Source organism: Catharus ustulatus, chromosome 5, assembly GCF_009819885.2.
Source record: "Catharus ustulatus isolate bCatUst1 chromosome 5, bCatUst1.pri.v2, whole genome shotgun sequence".
In the NCBI taxonomy this organism is placed as follows: domain Eukaryota; kingdom Metazoa; phylum Chordata; class Aves; order Passeriformes; family Turdidae; genus Catharus; species Catharus ustulatus.
In genome coordinates, this window is record NC_046225.1 from 40295935 (window position 1) to 40317095 (window position 21161).

Here is a 21161-nt window from a genome sequence, read left to right on the forward strand (position 1 = left end):
GTTTATATTTCTTCTATTACTACAATACCTAAGCATGATTAAATAAGAACTATGAAAAAATGCTTATCAAAATATCTAAAAGGTGGAGCTACTCTGTATTTTAATAGATCAACTCAGTAGTGTGGAGAATAATACAAAATGAAAATAGAATATAGAATTCATTTGTCAAAGCAATTGAAAACTGATAAATGAACAACACAAAGAATACCCCTGCATTTTTCCCCACACGAAATGATACTTTCTATTTTCCTGTGTTATACTGCAAAATTCCAGGATACTTGTAAAGAAATAAAACAATAGAGTGCCCCAAGGTTCCTCTGCTGTGGCAGTTAAAACCTCAGATCTCCTATTAATTCCAGTGACTCTGGAACACCCAATGGGTCTGTAAGTAGGTACAAAATTCTTGCAGATCAGTTGCCCAAATGTCGGGGCCATTACTTTTTAAGGTCTCTTGGCAGGCATTTACGTCACACTGTGGAAAACAGTAATTTTTCATAGTTAAATGTGAATTTACAAAATAACTACCCAGTTATAATGCATAGAGTACAACTTTTGATACCTTACAAAAACATTAAAAGCTCAGTGAGATCTAAAATTTGAAAAATATCAACTTTCAACTCCAAGTTCTTTTTGCAGCAAAAAAAATAAAAAGCTTCAAAAATTGTTTTACACTGGGAAAAATATTTTTCTTTATTTAAACTGAACTGGAAATTATCTGAACTGTTAAGTGAAATTGCACTAGGGACAACAAACACCTTAATTTTTGAGTAAGTGAAAACACATACCAAAAACATATACCAAAGACATATACCAAAGGTATCCCCAAAGACTAAATAATCAGGCTAAAAACACGAACTTGAAAGTATATCCATTGACAATTATGCAGATATTTTTGGATCCAATTTAGTATATATTTTTTATTATATTAAGATTATTATTTTATTATATTAAGATTCTTATTTATTAAAATTATACACTGCAGAGTACTGCATTTTAACTAAAGTGATATATTATTTTAAAGTTTTAATTAATGGAGGTTTTTTTTTGTAATTAGTTCATTCAGTTATGCAGTATTTCAGGTTAATCTTCAGAAGTAATTTAAGTAATTGCACTGTAAAAGAGCCTATGTTCTGCTTCTGACTCCAAATGAAATTTTCTTCCAAGAATAAGAGAAAGTTTTTCCAAGAGCTTGAAATCTCTCCTAATGATTTTTTCCTTAGAGGTCACCTGAAAAGTTTTTGACCTTGAAAAGTATCAAAGCCAATATTTTTCTTATTGCAAAAGAAAGAAAAAAAGATAAAAGAAAAAAAAAGAAAAAAAAAGAAAAAAAAAGAAAAAAAACAGAAAAAAAAAGAAAAAAAAGAGATTATGCTCTCTTAGCTATCAATGTATGTTGTGCCATGTTAAAAGGCTCTCATGAAAATTCTAATCCACCCAGTACAATATAATATATAAATCATGCATAATCCGTTATTTACTGCCAAGGAAAATATTGATTCTACAGGAGGATAGCATTTGTCTTTCAAACATGTAGCATCTTTCTGGATACATTTTGCCACAAAGTGTAGATGGTGATTATAGATCAGTCAAAAATAGCACATAAAGGACATGATAAAAAAACCACCAAACATTAAATTCTGCTATATGGTTTTGAGGATAATGGGGAAAACTGAAAGCCATAGTTATGTTTATGTTTCCTGTACAGCAACAGGAAATGGCAGAATGTCACACATCCTCACTGGAGATTCAGAATAAAAGTGTCAAAATGGAGAGAAAGGAGCAGAGGAAATAATTTCAAAAAGCACAGCAATCTAGATAACAATCATAGTAAAGTCAGACAACTGTGAACCCCAGGTTCAGATGTTAGAATAGCTGAAAGCAGCTATTGTTCCTTCAATAATACAGACACTTCCATATACAGAATCTTGATGCCTAATGGCAATTCTTAGGATGGCAGATGGAGGAAGAGAAAGAACAAAAAGTTATCAGTCCTTCAGCTCTCTGCCCCTTAACAGGCCAGTGGTTCTTCAGTGTGTTGATTATCAGAATGGCATTGCAGGGACATATTTCAACACAACAGGGTAGTCTCCACAAGAAGAAAAGTAATCAGAAACTGATTTGACTCAATGGACTAAATCCTTCCCTCACGTTACCTCAAACCATTTGTAATTTCAGAACAACCTGATACACTAGAAATGCACGTTCCCTCTTTCAGGTGAACATGGTCTACACGCAGAAAGAATTTTCAAAGGCTTATCTCAAAAATAATGAAGTACAAACCTCATGCCAAAAGAGTAGAGTTTTGTTTTACCAGGAGAGAATTTGAGATAACTTCCTCTTCCTGGATGAAAAGAGATAAACTAATTTCAGCCTTGCATAAGGTGAGGGGTGGGAAGGAAGGCAAAACAGCTGATTAGTTTATAAATGGTGCAATGAGGGTAATACGACTTTTCTAAACTCAGACAAGAATCCTATTAAACACTAGGCACTAAGTAGCAACTAAATACTTCTGAACTCCTATTTTTTACTGCTAAATTAAAAGCAAAGGTCTAATCATTATATAACCGAAAACAATGGGAAAGGTGCAAGCACTTCAGCAAAACTAACTTTTCAGATATTAAATGTTAATTACAGAGCTTTGATTTGGGTGGACCAAACACATGCTTACATGAGAGCATACAGTTTAATATCAGATGAAACAGAGACATTATGAAGTGTTATATTTTTACTGGAAGTTAACCCAAGTACTATTATTGTGTGTGAGAAACAATCAATCCAAGTACTGCCAGATACTGTTAATGCTTTGCAATATATCAAAACCCCTTTGGTTTTATTTATAAAACCTAAACAATGACAAGAAAAGCCAATGCAGTCCACAAAGCAACACACTTATTACAGGATATTGGATATATGGAATAAACCATGAAGACAGTTCTAGATATTTCCCATGACAAGGAAAGAAAGTCTTATTGTAGGTATTATCCCATATTTTTTTTAATATTGAAAATATATATTCCCTTTATTCATTTGTTTGTACATTTAAAGAACACCTCCCCTTTTTCTCTACAACCATATATCTAAATGTAAATATATATAATTTTGTATATGTAAATATATAAATGCACATGCATATGTGTCTTATCAATTTTATTATATATTCATGTACATCTTAATTTTGAATCTTCTGGGTTTTGACAGTATTTTTCTTATTACTTCTCCTTAAGTTACGGATAGTGTTTCCTAATTTTTAAAATAGTTTAATCTATTCACTTGTGAATGGCCGTGACTGGAGAATTTGAGAACAGAATAATTTTCCCTTAATGAGCAATCTACACACAATGAATACAGAATACAGCCAAAAGCATTACATGAGATAAAATATATATGAAGTGCTGTATATTAATGATTTATCAAAGTTTATTTCAAATCATTGACCTGAATCAGGATATTGTTCTGAACAGTAATTATTCAATACACTATTCACCCCAAGACTGAAAAATACTGCATGTTCATAACTACTGCTATACAGGAAATAACCCATAAAATAAATTGTGGTCATAAATAATATGAACAAATAAAAATTTTCTGTATTTGCACACATGAAAGATTATAACAGATTTATTGTAAAAAATTATTCTGCATACAGTGTACACAACATGTGGGGAAATACATTTAAGCTATTTACAGAAATCTGAGTTCTACTTAGGCTACTGTGATTTTCCAAGGAAAATGTCTTCATTTAAATATATATATGAATAGCATATTGCAAAAGTGAATAATTCAGTCAAGAAATAATATCAAGACAATTTCAGAGCTCACAAAATGTGCTATATTACCAGATGTCTGATGGGTCTTAATAAACTCCATCTACAAATCAGTTTTGTTTTTCAACTTAAATAAACTAAAATGAAACTTTTTTATAAAAGGACTCTTTATTATATACATGTCATGAAAAGACCCTTTATAATACAATATACTTTGAAGAAAACAATCACATTTCAATAATTTTCCAGATAGTAGCAAGATTTACAAATGGGAGAACAGATATGTAAAATATTTTGCTTCTCTCTTGAACTTTTCTTGCAAAATTCTAAAAGTAGGTTCCTTAAAGTTCTGAAATTCTAAAGTTTGAAATTTACAAAAGGTTTGAATGACAATAAGTAAATTCTCACACGTAACATCTTCCAGAAATCTAAAAAACAATATAAACTTCTTGACAAGTATTGCATACTCAGTCTTTACATTTACATCTTCTATTTGTGCTTACATAAGAAAATAAAAGGAAGGTAACTATGCAAATGTGATTAAGAAGGAAAAATCCTACGTGCTTCTTGACTGAAAAATTAATTGTAAGAACAAGAAAATGTTCCTTCTCAGCCCTTTGCCACATGTGGCCATGCTCAGAGGTTTTAGCTGGAATTGACAAGTTACTGCTTACTTTAAATAAAGCTGTTATTTGGGGCAGACAGGCTTTGAAGCCTTTTCATTTTCTCAAGGTGGAGTAGACCAGTCTTCAAACAGCTACCCTCGTCAAATATTAAGCTTGCCAACCCTTGCCTGGTAGCTGTTATGTTATGATGGCATCCTAAAATAAATGTCTCATTTTTCTGTATTTATTTAAAACCAGTAATAAATTTAATATTAATTCAATTTTCAGAAGCTGTTTTGCTAGTAAGAAAATTTATTTCATGTTTCTTCCTAAAGTTATTCTCAGTGATTTGTTTTGCATTCTAATTCATTTAGAACTAGTAAGTGCAAGTTATATTTGACAGACTGGTTTTAGCTTTTTGTATTCATTTTTTATCAATTCCCTCCATTACAAATTATTTTCCATCTCTTACTGCAAACATTTCCAGTGTTTTCAACAATCAGAACCATGGCTGAACTATTAATCCTCTATGGTTTGCAACTGGTCACTTTAATTGCAGGCATTTGATCTCATTTCAGAATGACTGAAACCTTTGAAAAAGAAGACGAATGAAAAGGGAATAATTTTAAAAAATAATAAAAGAAAACTAAAGAAAAGGCAATAATATTAATAAAAACAAACACTTATGTTTACATGGGAATATTCTGCTTTAAAATCCTGGTTTACATAGCCAACACAATGATCACTGGTGCCAAAGGGTCAGAGAAAGTTCAGTTAATATGCTGGACAAGTATAGAGTAATTTCATGAGTATAAGCCGCATCTGATTATAAGCTGCACTTCTGGGTGTCAGCAACTTTCCGTTCTTTGGCCATATATAAGTCACACTTTCGTTTGCAGTGAGGACCCGCACGCAACAAAGTAACGAATTAATAACAATCATGCAATCGTGGGTTTTACTGGCAGCTGCTCAATTTGCACACATTTTTCACGGATTGGAGTAGCCTTTAAACACAGCCTAAAAACTAAAAAAAAAACACAGAGAAAAATCACTCACTTTTATTAAACTTGCCGGCTCTGCTCTTGCCCAGGTGAGGGGAGGGTGTGGCCCAGGGGGGTGAGGGCAGCGGGGCCAGGCAGGCTGGGGACCTGCTGCCCCAGGCTGTCAGAGGCAGTGGGGGCCACAGGTGGGAAAGTTTTCTGGCAAGTGGCAGAGCCCTCCCAAGCGCCGTGCTGGCCTGCTCCGGTGCCGGGGTGACCCTGGTGCTGGGTGGGCCCCTCTGTTTGCCAGCCAGGCTGGTGCCCTGCCCCGGGCGCTGTGTGGCAGCAAGCGGGAGCGCGGAGCCCGGGCCCATCAGTGTCCGCGGCCGCATCGTGTGTGTGGGGTGAGCGCGGTGCCATACTGGGGGCTGCAAGCCCGGCAGAGCCACAGTGGGCAGAGCCGTGGGGCCTTGGCGTGTCCGCAGCGCCACACAGACCCGGCCGCAGGCTGGGCGGGGACGCGGCAGGTGGTGCGCGAGATGGCGTAGTTGGAGGGGCTCCACTGCTGCCGGGGCTCTACAGCTCTCGTGGCTCACACTTCTAGGTTGGCAAATTTCTGAACTTTGTCCATATATTGGCTCCGGAGTATAAGCCACATTTCCGGTTTGGGACCAAAATTTTAGTCAAAAGGGTGCGGCTTACACTCTTGAAATTACTGTAATTTAATATTTTTCCTACTCTCAAACTTTCACCTACAGCCTGTGAGAAACTAGACTCAGTGGACTAGTGAGATTAGACTAAGTGGAGCTGTGCTTTCACATAACAAATATTTTTATGTTATGTTTCCATCACTACCCATTCTCAAATCTTTGTGGGAGGAAATGCCTATGAGATAAAATATCTATATTCCTGCACAGCAAATAATAAGTGAACACAGTAAAACTGCAAAACTTTAAAAAATGGATAATTAACACCATTCAGAAATTTTTTCTATGATTTTAAACAGTTTTATCTCTTTCTCTGAATACAAATTATTGCAGTACAAATTAAATAATTTCAAAATATTGACAGGCTGATGGGACATGAGCATTAACCATGGAAGAAGCAGAAATCATACCTATCTAAAATTGTAAAATATTGTTTATTTAACAAGCTAGAAAACAGAATTTTCATATTTCAAGGAATTTTATCTTTTTGTCAGAAAAAATGTTTGCTATTATCCTCTGGGTGGTATTTCTGTAGCTTTTGTTTTGATATTAAAGTTATTAAACTTGCCTCTTCTATTCTCATTACCAGAATATTTTATGGGTAAAGCCACTTAAGAAACCTATTGTGCTTTCTGATCAAAGTGGAAAATGAAGCCAGGTTATAATAAGCAATTTAATTTTTAATGAGCTAGTTGACACCCAAGGTCATAACAAAGGACACAAACCAACTAAACAAAAAATCCAAACAACAACAAAATTTCCAGCACAAAACACTAATGATAGCACACTACACATGACCTGGGCAAAATAATATTTGGTAGACTACATCTAAGAACTGTCCCACTTGTATTTTTTATTTTCTTTCAGAACCCTGACTAAGTCTAAGTAAGGTGTAGCATATTAAATAATACAAAAGCACATAAAAATGCATGAGACTTGTTTTCTGAAAAGAACTTAGCAAGGATGTTTATTGAATCCCAAGCTCAAGTTTAAATGCCACAACTGCAAGCTAAACATTTAACTCTCTAACATCTTTTACAACACCTTAGAAGGTAGTTAACTACTGTCTTGGAGTACAACTCTGTCAGAATGCTGCATGTAACTTCCTCTAATGTTCCTGGGATTAGGCCTTTCAGTCTTCAGAAATAATAAATCATAGGTAAGGAGAATCTTTGCCCAAACATGGTGTCCTTGCTTTCTTTGCAGCTTGTAAATTAAGTAATGAAATTTTATTATTTTTGAATACAGTTTTGTTTTAAGATTTAAATTGGCACTTTCTTTGATTTTTTTACTGGTAGACTTTCTTACACCTTCTCTAGCAGTAGAAGTATTTATTCCACTAAGCCCTCTAGTAAGCACTTTATGTCCAAGACACACATAATTTTACCCTGACAAAACTGCTCTCTGTATTGCAAGTAATGTCCTTATGAAGCACACTCTGTCTCATTAAAGGAATATAAAATTTAAAATTAAATTATTTATACCTTTACACCTAGCAGACTATAAGCAATAGAGAAGATGCTAAAGAGTTCTGCAGGTTCTACAGGTAGTCCATGGATCAAGTCCAGCCCACAGGATGCTTTCATCTGCTTTGCCAGCTTTTCTCTAGAAAGGAGAAGCACTATTTGAGCAGCTGCTTGCTGCTGGCACAGCCAAGCAAGTCATCATGGTACTGTCACTGCCTCTACCTTCCTAGTGGGAAGGGAGAGGAAAGAAGCAAAGAGGATGGTCAAAATTGTCCTCATTGAAAGAGAAGGAGAAAAAGTACCCCTGCAGAGCTCCAAAACAATTCTTTCTAAATTGCAGTAGCATGAAACCCAGAAAGAGGCACATGCACATGTTGGTATCACCTGGCAGAGCCATGAACTGCAACTTTAATGAAAGTCAAAGAATCTAAAGGAAGAAGTGAAGCCCAGCTTCTGTGGCTGTTGAGGTAACAATGACCCTGCTTGGAAAGTTTACTCACTTCCTCAAAACAGTTTTTCTTAGCAAAATGTCCCTCCCTTCCTTGCACTCCATTACTAACAGCATATGCCAACTCAGTTCAACCAAGAGCTGGACAATAGAACAAACGTAAGCTGTCTGCTAAAGTATTACTGAAAAGGCACCTAAGGTATTTCCTCCATCTTCAGGTTAAGACTGGAGAGGGAGAGGAGAACAACGGTCCTAAGTGATCAAGAAGCTTTCTACAGACCACAGAACACAATTTGAGAACTGATAACATACTTCATAATATGAAAAACATTACAATGAATGTCACCTTATGTACCATTTTTATATCATATTTACCATTTCAGGTGTGTTGCAGAAGTGAAATCTCACTTGTTAGCTATATGGGAGCAAGGCATGACCATCTCTTCTACTAATAAGAACAGCTTGCCATAACAAGTGTTCATTGCGAAATTCATCAAAGGACGTCTTGCTATTTCTTTGTCTGGTGATTTTCCATTTCTTTGTCTGGTGTTTTTCCTTCCATTTTGTTTAAAAAAAACCTTACCAGTCAGTGCCTCTGAGATTTTGTCCACAAAATTTATTATTTCTGCTAAAAATGAGAAAGAGGAGTAGAAAAAGAAGAAAAAGGAGAAGAAGAAGGGGTGGAAAAAGAGGAAGGGAAAAAGAAAGAAAGAAGCAAGGAAGACTGATTCCCATGAGGATGTTTTGTTTGCAGAAAGAATCAAAAAGAATGAGAAGGGGGAATGGAAATGATAAAACATATAAGGAGTAAGTGAAGAGATGACTGATAAACCAGTGTCTGGAGATAGCATCCAGTTAACCTAAATGTTTAATCTGTTGTTTCAACACAAAGGATGTCGCACAAAAAGGTGATAGGATATAATTTAAAATATGGTGTACATATGCATATTATCCATGATATATGCATATTATCCATTGCATATACACAATGCATATATATTATACATATCTCCACTTGCACAGTGTAAGTTTCTTTACCGTATTTTATCAGTATATTATTATCATAGTGTGTGACTCTACTGCACCTGGAAAGGATCTCATCAGTAACTCACCAGCAACAGAGTAAGAGGACTGGAAGGCTCCTTCAAGCTTCTTCTGAAGGTGCACAGAGATGGACACATTGCTTCACACCTTTTTTGAGAAAATGATAGAGACCAGACAACCTTGATATAAAACATAAATGCATTTGTACTTGGCAAACTGTTGTTAGAAAGCAGCATTACAATAGCTCACCACTTGCTTTTAAAAAAACTGTCAGAAAATCATTATTAATCACTTAGTTTCTAACTGTTTAATATATAATTCAAGATATATGGATGATACATATTTTTATTTAAGTTTTTGCCAGATATACGCTGATTATTTGGTTTAAGTGTCTCATTCTGAATTAAAATTAAATTTTGCTTTATTTTTGGAGACTTCAAAAGATGAACCTTATTTCTGTTTTTGTTAGTTGTGGTAAAAAAAACCAGACTACTTCCACAATCTAAAACTCTAAAAACCAATACACTGCTTGGTGATATTTATCCCTTCAAGTCCTCTAACTTATCCTGAGCACTTGTCAGTTTTTCAGAAACTATACCTCTGTCTTCAAGTGTTGTGGATTTTGAATTGTCAATACAAACAGCAAACCAGCAGTTGCTAATAATAAGATTTGATAGTAGGACAAATTACATACAGGATAGATGCTCAAGACTGTATTGGTCATGATGGAAGTAGGTATTCATCAACATAGTCACAAAATAAATGCACTGTAAATTAACATAAAAACAACATAATTCCTGAAAGCACTCTGGAGTAACATCGAATCTAGAGAAATCAATGCCATTTACTAGAGAAAAGAAGCTCAAAATTCAACCTGTATTTGTCAATGTCAACCTATTCAATGCAGTTTCTGTACCTGCAGTATATACTTCTTGCATAGGTATAAGAGTAAAAGCACACATATCTTTTCACCTGTTACAGGATGTAACCTCAACAAACTTAATACCATACTTTAGCGGTAGAAGTGTAGAGTAAAAACATCCTTAGTCACAGTTCTGAGAATGACAGAAATTTGTCATAGACTGAAATTTGTAGTCTAGTGTGCACAAAATGCCATGACAACTTGTCAAATTTTTCAATCAAAAACACTTTTTCTTTTACAAAGTCTTGACATTGAACCAGTACACTCAGCGACATTGTACAATACAGGTCTGGAAAACACATGGTGGCAAATTACTTTTGAAAAAGCAACACGAACACCCATGGTCTTCTCACACTATTATCTGAAAGCAGGAGGCAATTTCATGGCAATTCACAGACACCAGCAATACCTATTACAAATAATCATAATGTAAACTGTGATAATTATTGTGGAAGTTCTGTTTTTTGTAATCTGTCTTCCCCAAACTTGCATGCAACGTTATTAAGAAAGGAACACTACACACATGATCCTTTTTAAATAGTATCAGTTCAAATTACTTGTCTTTGCTTGCTGACCATTGACCCAACTAAGCATTTTGACAATGTGAATTTTAGGGGACACTTGAAGCTTTTACAGACCCATGAATGCCTTGAAAATTTTATTTGTGACATACCTCAGTCCCAGTAATAAGATGGTGGTTAGATAGGTAGAAAATGGAAAGATATTTTTAATGTCACAAAGAGTCTTTGACTTTTTTACACCTTCTCTCTATTGTGCAGGTGGAAGCACTTTGTACCACGCACAAAGCTGTATTTATTCAGTTTCTTACTGATGCAAGTTGTTCAGTCTGCAGACACGTGTGGCTGATTTCTTCATTAGGGAGCTTCTTTTTGCTGATGACTCTGAATTGGTAGCTCACTCAGTCAATAACATTCAATTTACTGTTGATGACTTTCCTCGGGCACACTATCCCTCTACTTTTTCTCTGAAGGTAAGACAATGGATGCACCAAACCAACCAACATAGTGACACAAGCACATGCAGTCACATTTTTGCACTTAGAAAAATCTTCTCAAGCCTATGGTATGCTTGTCTCGTTTTGCATCATTTCCATAGAGACACACTGTGAAAATGCTGCCACATTGCATAAATCCTAATTTGAAATACCACAATATAGACCATGTAGTTTCAGTGTCAGCCTCCAGACATGGACTGAGCACTTTTTCTCAGAGCACTGCAATGTGGTCATGAGACACAGTTCATTCTTCCCATAGGGGAAATTCAGTTGCACAGGTAATACTTCTACTATACCTACTATACCTGGAAAACTGAATGACTACATCCTCCTAACAGGACAATCCCTAAATAACAACAAGTGTTATTGTTTAAACACATGTCCTGATCCCAGAAACTCAGCCATAACAATGATTAGACAATATGGCCCAACTCACAGATAGTTATGATTATCTTTTGGTGCCTTCTGCCAAGATAGTCAAGGCGCACTACATGCAGCATGATACAGTACTATGTACTACATGTACTATGCAAATCTGAGCATAAGGCAGTTTACAGCATAACAGATTCAGTATTTGCAGCTAATTCTATTTTACTTATGATGCTTTTCTAAATTTTCATAATTATATTTTGCACCACAGTGCCACAGGCTTCCCTGGTCCTCAAATGGAAATGAATGAACTGCATTCACTCGGCTGACCAGAGCAAGAGAAGATATTGGTGGAATTTTAGTTAGACATGTATAAAGACTAGTAGTCCTTCCAAAGAAAAGAGCTACACAGAAATTTGGACTGCCCTCCTCTCTTCTGCTAATATATATTTCCTGTGACATCCATGTGACTTACAGCTGGGATAGCCCAGGGCTTCTAGTGATCATGAGTCAAATGCCCAATCATATGTGAAAGAAGCTTCAAGTCATACAAAACACAACGCAGTGTTCAGTACTTTTCTTGCAGCTTTTCTCTTTGCACAGATCAACCCCAAAGTAATAAACTTTTCTGCTGAAGACAACAGAGCTAATGAGCTTTGCTACACCATGTCTGTCAGCCAGGCCATAACTACCTCCTGTGTCTCCTAGTATTAGTGACTACAAACAAGAAGGACCATTATAAATTTTAAAAGGTTAAGATTCCATTTCCTCTGGATTAACTTGGCTGAAATCCACACACATTCTTCTGAGGCATGTGAAAAAACTTCTACAGTCTAAATGATTGAAGTCACTGTTTTCTAAGGTTAGACCACTGATACCTCCTCATAAATCATTTTTATGCAAGTTTATTTCCTAACTCAATTCTGAGTGATACAATAATATTGATGTTTAACAGTTCTCCTTTCTCTCTCTCTTTTTTTTTTAAATTTGTTTGTTTTAAATAAGTTCCCTTTTATTGTATGAATTTTTACATCAACCTAGTGAATGACTGAAAACCTGAATTTTTCTTGCAAGGAATCAAAGTTTGTGTGGCAGTTCTTTGAATTATCATTTGACCTATTATTTTCAGTGGAATTAGGCCACTTAAGAAAACACTGCTCCTTTATATGGAAATTTCAGATACCTGAAAATTCCTGACCAAAAAGACATAGGTGTGTTGAGATTCTGAACATTACCCTTGCTACACTTAGTATTGTCTATCTCATCCATGCCTATTTATCAGACTTTCAGACCCAATACTTGCTGCATACTTCTTAAGAGTCATCATATTGTCTTTGAATACTGTTCTGCAGTACTGTTTTACACTACATTAAATGAAATACAATAAGCAGCAGAACTTATATCTTCCACAGCTTTCAGATGTAAGAGAGACTGGAATTTGAACTTCACAAATAGTCAATACAAGCAGGTAAGGGCTGCACTCTGCAGAACTGAAGCATTATTCATGCAAAACCATGCAGGAAATCAATAAAAAATCCAGAAACAGAATTCTTAGCTGCTAGTTTTCACGTCAGGAAGAAAGCCATTCCCCCCCAAAAGTTAAGGGTTTTTTCCTCTTTAACTTTATTGAAGACAGCTTCCTTGCACTGGAACACGCAATACACACTTCATTCTGGAGGACTCTTAGCCAGATTATCTGAGGATTTTTGAAATTTAATTTAAATTTATGACTATCTAAATCTCTGTGAGGCTCTCTATTTATAGGGTAAGAAGGTATAAGTGAGTAAAGAAAAATCAGGTTTGTTAGGTAGTGTTTGAGAATGTTCTACTGCTGCCTAAAGACATCAGAGAAAAGTGTATTTCTGATTCTTTGATGTTTTCCAGTGAAATTACAGTAATTTCATGACTATACGGTGCACCCTTTTGACCAAAATTTTGGTCCAAACCCGGAAGTGCGCCTTATAGTCTGGTGCGCCTTATATAATGGACAAAATTCAGAAATTTGCTAACACGGAAGTGTGAGCTGCGAGCCGTGGGGGGAGCCGGCATGGCCGTGGCAGCTGGCTGAAGGCGAGGCTGCGGTTCCGTGGCAGTCAGGTGGAGGTGGGGCCGGGGGCCCACGGCGCCCCTCCTGCCGGGTACAGCCGGGCCTGGGGCCCCATGGCTGCCAGGTTGAGGCGGGGCCTCGGCCAGCAACCGTGTGGGGGGAGCTGGGGGTGGATCCTCGCTGTAAAAAAACAGTGTGCCCTATAGTCCGGTGCGCCTTATATAATGTACAAAGTTGCAAAATTTGCTGGCTCCCAGAGGTGCACCTTATAGTCCGGTGAGCCTTATGGTCATGAAATTACTGTAAATTGTCAGTGCAAGGAGTTTTCAAGCAGAGACTTGACACTTAGGCGAAAAAACCCAAAAAAAACCCCCAGCAAACCAATCCCACCACATTAAAAGAAAGCATTAAAAAAACCCTATTAAAACAGAAAACTAGAATCTATTAAAGACTTTCTTATAATCTGCGGAGTGGTAACATTAGAAAGCAGACAAACAGTGAAAGAAATGTGGTTCTTCACTTTGTGTTGCAAACATCTAAACTGAACAGGAAGTCAGTCCACAAATATTTGACCAAAAGTTATTTGCTTCTAAAATACAAACCAATATAGTAAGTGGTGCATCTTGATAATTTTTTAAATCCAAGCACATTTGTATATTTTTTCTGCACTTTTTCTTCAAAAGTTACTGTATAAACTCTTCAATATTCTGTATGTGCTCCAACATTTAAACCATAAAAATATTTTTGCAATTATTTTCTGTTTAAATCAATAGTTAAAAACAGTGGCTCACCAAAAAAACAGAGCCAAAAAGACAAGGCATTAATTAAATGTTAATAAAAAATGTTTTCCTAATGACTTCACATGCAGATCTGTAGCTCAAACTACAGGAGGAGTGAAAAGCAGAGAAGGGAGATTAAAGTGTCTTAAAACCTGTACGTACTGGTTTTGAATCAACATTTTTTATCCTTAATATGTAATAAATTATGTAATGCTCCTGTTCTGTGAAAAGAAAGAAATACTCTGAAAAAAATAAATTCTACTGGGAAGACGAAGAACTATTTCCCAGAAATTCTAAGCACGCTTTCTAAACTCTTAAATGTTCTTAAGGCCCTAAATGTTCTTAATTACTTGATTATTTAATATATTTGTAAGTGCAACAAAATTGCATCTACAATTTTATTTAAAAGTAAATTAAAAAGGTTTTAGTCAATACCACTTCATCTATTGACTTTGATTTTTTATATGACTTTGCCCTTTAGCCACTTTTAAAACGGAAAATGTAATATGTTAAATATATACACTTGTTTTGACATAAAGATAAATCATCTTATTTCTGTAATCTATCTCAGGTTTGGACAAACACAGGGAAATTCCTGGGAGGCAGACACTGGGACTTTGAGGCAACATGCAGTGTTCTGAAAGTCAGAACACAAATAACCTTGATATGAGAAATAGTAATGGTCTCTGCCAATTTGTTAAATTGCATCTCTTTTCAACTCACATAACTTCATTGGCTTGGGTTAAGCTTGAAATGGCTCTTCCTCCAAATTCTCATTTCTTTAGCACACTCAGGCAGGTGGTGACAGCTTCGTCTCTTTAAAAAAAAACCAGAGCTGGGTATCAATATATAGATTTAATATGAACCTCTTTTTTTTCAGTGTCTTGGAGGTGTTAAAAATGTATATTGAATTGGTAAATAGATAGGATCAATCAACATGTGACAGGTTTTGAAAGGATTCACACTTTATTACCTTCTTGGGGAAAAAAAAAAGGAAGAGTAGAAAAAAAAGCATATGTAATATGAGGAAAAGCAGTTAGTTGAAGGATCACTGTGTAGGAGAACAATGACCAAATACTACTGAATAATGACAAAACACTGAATATAGTAGCTTGAAAGTTATTATCTAATTTAAATCAGATAACAACCTAAAAAAATAATTGCTAAGTGAGATTGTTTCATTATATTCTGTGTAATCATTGTTTTCAGTATTTGTTTTTTAATACATTTAAGAATTAGCTGAACAATAAGCAATACAGTACTCAGCACTCCAATTCTCCCACTGTCTCAGAGCACATCTAAGCTTTTCAATTTTAATTTTTTGTTCTTCTTGTTCATGACAGATTTTTTTCAGACTTCGGCAGAGTGGAAAGGTGGAAAGGACAGAAGGGGATAAAAGCAATTAACTTACTGAAATAAAATAATCAACTTTGTACCAAGCAGTAAGGGATTTCTTATACAGCTATGGCATTATCAGTACCCAAGTGAGGAACTTCTAAGCTATCTGTTGCCACTCTGCCAAAACACTGATTGTATTAGAGATGTATCCCAGATGCTTCACGCTCCGTGGATGCAAAGCAGTCATATGGAACAGTGTAGAGCAACAGACACATGAAATGAGATCTCTCAGAGTTTATATATAAATTCCTGATCTGACAGTAGTACTAGGTGTAGAACAACTACAGCCATTGTAATTAGTCCTAAATCTGAGCCAGTTCTTTTACTTTCATTACTATCATGATTTCTTGATATTATTTCTAATTGTGCTAGATTTAGGAATTACCAGAGAGCCTGATCTGTAGAACAAAGCAAATCAACAGAAGTATCAGGATAACAAAATCTTTGACTAGGTTGATCTCAACAGCTGGTATGAACATTTATAGGGGAAAAATCTTAACAGTGTTGTGGATGCCATGCACACGACACTTCTGTAATTTAAATATTACATATTTGTCTGGTGGGTTTTGCAGTGACACTGGAAAACATAATTTGGATTTAGAGACCTGAAGTATTTATTTTCATGTCAACACAATTTTATCCAATATGACTGTCTTCAGTAGCAACACAAGACATTGGATCCAGCCAAAAACTTAGGTATATCTTAATTAATTTTCTGTTTTCATTTTAAGCTCTTTACAAGAACAAAAAAATCTAAAAATTGCAAGAAATATGAATATACATATATGTATATTTATATATTTCTACACATATAAATATAAAAACATACATTTTAGATATTAAATATTCCTCACACTCATACTATATGAGTACAATCATTGCAGCAGAAAAAATGTATGTAGCTAGAACATGTAATTAGTATAAACAAGTTTTGAATTGCAAAAGACAGTACCAGTAATTATACATAATTAATATACATAAATACTGTCATTTTCTTCACTTTTCTGTGAAGACAGGATATTATTACCTTGGTCTAAAATTATATATTTGAAGTAAATTATGAATTCAATTTAATACATTCTATTTTATTAATTCCAAAGAATATATCAGGTCTTAACTGTTTTTTGAAGTCTACAAGGCATAATCATTAAGTATGGACAATATTAAATTGATATTTTCTAAAACTAGCATAATTACTGGCAGAATTTCTGCATTCCTATAAACTTTACTAAAATGTTCTTTAGTCCCTATTTTTCTGTATATCAAGCACTCTCCAACAGATGGAGAACAGCCCAATGAAAAAAACTTGTGCAGAGGACTATAAAGAGAATGATGAAGAGGAGATGAAACAGAAATTATGTCTATCCCACAAATAAGGAAAAGACATGACATTACTGACTTACAGGTGTCATTCCCCATTCGCAAATTTCCTTTAAATTCCATTTACCGTTGAAATAGCAATTATCACACAAGGTTTTTACATCAGAGGCAGATATTTTTTCTTACTGTTTTTTTTAAAGTCTTCCAAAAAAGCTTTAAAATGTCATTCCATAAGATCTATGGACAAATGTGGAAGGATTACATTTGTACACAATCTCTTAAGGTACCTCACAGATTTTCGTGTAATGATTCTACATAGAAAATATTACTTTCTGAATGCAACTAGAGATGAATTTACCACAATTTTACTCTTCTTTCTACAGAAAATCCCAGAGTGGAGCTGAAATACTGAAGTGAGTGGAATTTGAAATAAAAGTTTATCTGATGTCTCCTGGAAAAGTCATACTACGAAGGATGTTCCCCAGTCAGATACCCCTCCCTCCCTCAGTCTAAGGGAAGTCTAGAAAGTTACTGAATTTTTGTTAAGAATACTTAAGTACTATAAATCAATGAATAAATATACTGAACCATATGTTATAAGGCATAAATATACTATTTTCCTCTGTCATTGACAGATACAATCTTTCTTTTATATAATTCAATTCTTCTTCCATAGCAAGGAGCATAATTTCTGGCAGGTTAAAATGTAAGATGTAAATTAGGAGGACTCCACAGCAGACCATGAAAAAACATATTACTAAAGACATAAACAATTCTTGAAAGTGTAAATAAAAGACAAAGGAAAGTCAAGAAAGGACTGGTGGTATGACTGGATTTTAAAATACAACATGGCAAAAAAACCCAAGACCTTATTTTGTCACTTTTCTCTGGAGGATGGAATAAGTAATGTACAAATCTTCTGAACATTAGCAAGAAGAAATAATGGAACAAACAGATAAATTGAGAGCTGTACTTCATTAGGTCTAGGTACAGTAATTCATGAATTCTGCTGGAGCCTTAGAGTCATCTGTCTGAACTGTGAGCTCTAATGCAGTAGTTAAGAGAAAATGAAAAAGGCTGCAGGGTAGCAAATCTACTTATCCTAGGCCAGCTATGACCCCAAAATCATGAATAACAGCAGTCAAAAATGACTGCTTTTTTAAAAGGGTATGATGTAGGAAAATATTAAAAACCAATTAGTAATTTCTGCTTAATTTATACACTGAAAGGGAAGCAGGAATATCTTCTGTGAAGAAGAGCTAAAATATCTATTTTGACATTATATGATGTAAAAATTACATAAAAATACAATCATTACTTTTTCTTTTCAAATGTTTTTGACAGTAAAACCTAGGATTGCTAATGAAAGGAAGAGCTTTGTCATTGATTAATATGGTTAATTGGAAAGAGACAAAGTACAGAAATTTAGAAAATGCAGGACAAACCCACACTGATGGGAGTAAGAAAGAGATACAAATAAGGCAAAGCAAACCATGATTTTACATGCAGCTGTTGGGCATCTTTGACTGTTCATTAGTGAGGGTTTGGTATCAGCAGAATAAAAAACATCCTGTATGGGGAACTTTGCAACTACCCAGTACAATATTTCTTGCTGATGGAAATGAGAGTGAAAAAAAAATCTTATGAGGATGATCTGATCTAATACTGTATATTTTACTTCCACATTATTCAAAGGGAAATTATAATTGTCTAATACAAGTCCTTGCCCTAAAATTTAAAAATGTAATAACTACCTCTCAATTTAAAAATTTAACATATCTATAAAATAATTTAGTATCCATTCTAATGCAATGTTAGAATATTTAGTACCTATTTTAATTTAATATTAGAATATATGGACATAACTGTGACCAGTTTTATACATGTATTAGGTTTAGAATCTCCTAAAATTTTTCAAAATAGTTAAGGGATTATTAGAAGGTGAAAGGGGAGCATGAGGAGAAAATACCAGTGTTAGATATATGAGTCCAAGAAAAATGTATTACATGCAAATTTGGTACTAAATAATGTGAGTTAGCATGTTGTTCCATAATTCCATACAGACTTGTTTTAAAGCAATTAAAATTGTATATTTAAAAAATCACGTGGAACAGAGATTCAGAAATATCAGAAAGAATCAGATGTCTCATTGGCCCTTGTATTTGCCGCAGACTTAAATCTAAATGCTTGTTTGGTTAAAGCATAGTCTGCACCTAATTAAAAGACAGATCCAGGGTTTCTTTGAGAACCTGAAGGGGTGCAGAATTTATCATTGTTTCTTGGATTTTGTTTTATAGTTGATCTCATAATGAAAAATACCTACGGTACCTACACTGTAAGGAGTTTTAGTGTCGATCTTCAGAAAGGCTATGAAGTGTTTCTCCACTAGAAAGAGAATTAGACATTTTCTCCAGTTTCCAAGCACTTAGGGTTCTTTTTTGTAAGTTTTATACTTTCTGGCTTCATTTTACTCTCTGGGTATAAAGTGGTGATACAATATTCTCTTATCATTTTTATCTATAATATAGATGTGAACAATTTAATCTCTGTTCTCCCAACCATGACTTATTTCTACATATAACAAAAAAAGAGAAAAACCCTTTTAAATATAATGTGGTGGTGTGTGTGTGTGTGTGTGTGTGATAGGGACTTATCTATTTTATGACCTTTTAATTATTTTGAGAATAAATATTTTCAAGGGAAAAATTCCAATTTTGAAAGTGTTGCTTATGTATCTAATTTCTAAGCATACAATTACTGAGGCAGCTGCACAAAAGCACTTACTTTTATCAGACAAACTTTGCCATTCTCAAAGAAAGAATTCACATTTATTTGACAAGACTTTATCTTCCAAAAACCTTCTGCTTTGAATTCTAGCAGTAATGCTCTACACTCAAAGCTTTTGAACTGTTATGTATAGAAACCCACCTCATCATTCTATTAACTTCTCTTTTACAACACAGGTCACATTGCTTAGAGGGGTTTTTTTGTTGTTGTTTTTTTAAGCTTTAATATTAGATTCACTGCTTCTAGGAGTTTCTAGAGTGTTCCAAGATTCCCGTAAAATGAATACTGTATATGTCTACTTCTGAATTCAGTTCATCTGAATCAGTTGCTTTCAAATATTCATCATAAAAATACTGCTTATCACTTTCCTTAGAAACTTATTGCTTGGAAAATACTTCACCATTGTTATGAAGTACAATGAACTCTCCTGCTTCTTTCCAGAAACAGAAATGAAATAGATATTGAAGACTCTCTTTTTTTCTGTCACTACCAGGAATTTAGGAATTTAGTTTTCTTAAAATTTTAATGGCATTATATATATATGTATATATATATATAAAAATATAGATTAGACAGATTAGAGATAGAGAGAGATGATAGAGAGATAGAGATAGAGATAGAGAGAGATGATAGAGAGATAGAGATAGAGATGGATAGATAGATAGATAGATAGATAGATAGATAGATAGACAGACAGATAGATAGATAGATAGATAGATAGATAGATAGATAGATAGATAGATAGATAGATAGATAGATAGATAGATAGATAGATGGAGATACCCTTTTTCGTCTTGCCTAATATAATGCAATATATATGTTATGTCCTTAGCTAAACCAGAGATCGTTCCCTGGTCTTACTTTCACTATACTTCATAGCTTCTAGTTTGTATCAAATATAATTTCCTGCCTACATTTTACACTGTGATAATATATACGTGTTTTTTCTAACTGGTGTCCTCATATTGTTGCCCAACAAATTTAAGGTTTTAGAAGATGCTTTTCTCAATCATGGCACAGTGGTTATTTGGCTGGCTATTAAGCATTCTTTAATTTCCCTTTCAGTCACAATCTCATATCTATTTACACTTAATCTCCAAAGAACATAGTTCAGAACATGTTTAACTTTGAGAAATTAACCTCTTTCAAGAGCCAGTTCTCCACATTAATGTTAAGGACCTTCCACCCTTTAACAACAGTAAATATGAACAACTTAAAAGCACTGGTCCAATGGTGACTATTAACTTTCATTACAATGATTAATTCTTTATCCAGTTCAATAAAGTCCAAAGCGAAATGAGTGCATATAGAGTATCTAGTTATACATCTCCTAAATTTAATTTCCAAATAGCAATTCCATTTTTCTTAAGAATGATTTTTTTTTTTAATTAAAGAAATCATACATTTTAGATGTAGAAGATAAATAGTCTAATCATCATTTTTTCCCTCCATAGCTATAAAAAAATTGTTGATATACCAAATTTCAGTTTACAAAAATGAGCACATGCAG

The 21161-nt window shown here is 34.5% G+C and overlaps 1 long non-coding RNA gene across 2 annotated transcripts in view; it reads right to left on the bottom strand.

Moving 5' to 3' along the window:
* The window catches only part of LOC116996949, an 82011-nt gene that overhangs the window by 53615 nt on the left and 7235 nt on the right, over positions 1-21161 (bottom strand). The window contains exons 2-3 of one of the 2 annotated variants that reach the window (XR_004418043.1): positions 14870-14962; positions 9083-9161 (exon numbers count right to left, since the gene is read on the bottom strand). This is a non-coding gene — a long non-coding RNA (uncharacterized LOC116996949). The remainder of the gene's footprint in view (positions 1-9082; positions 9162-14869; positions 14963-21161) is intronic. The other variant, XR_004418044.1, reaches the window with a different exon arrangement.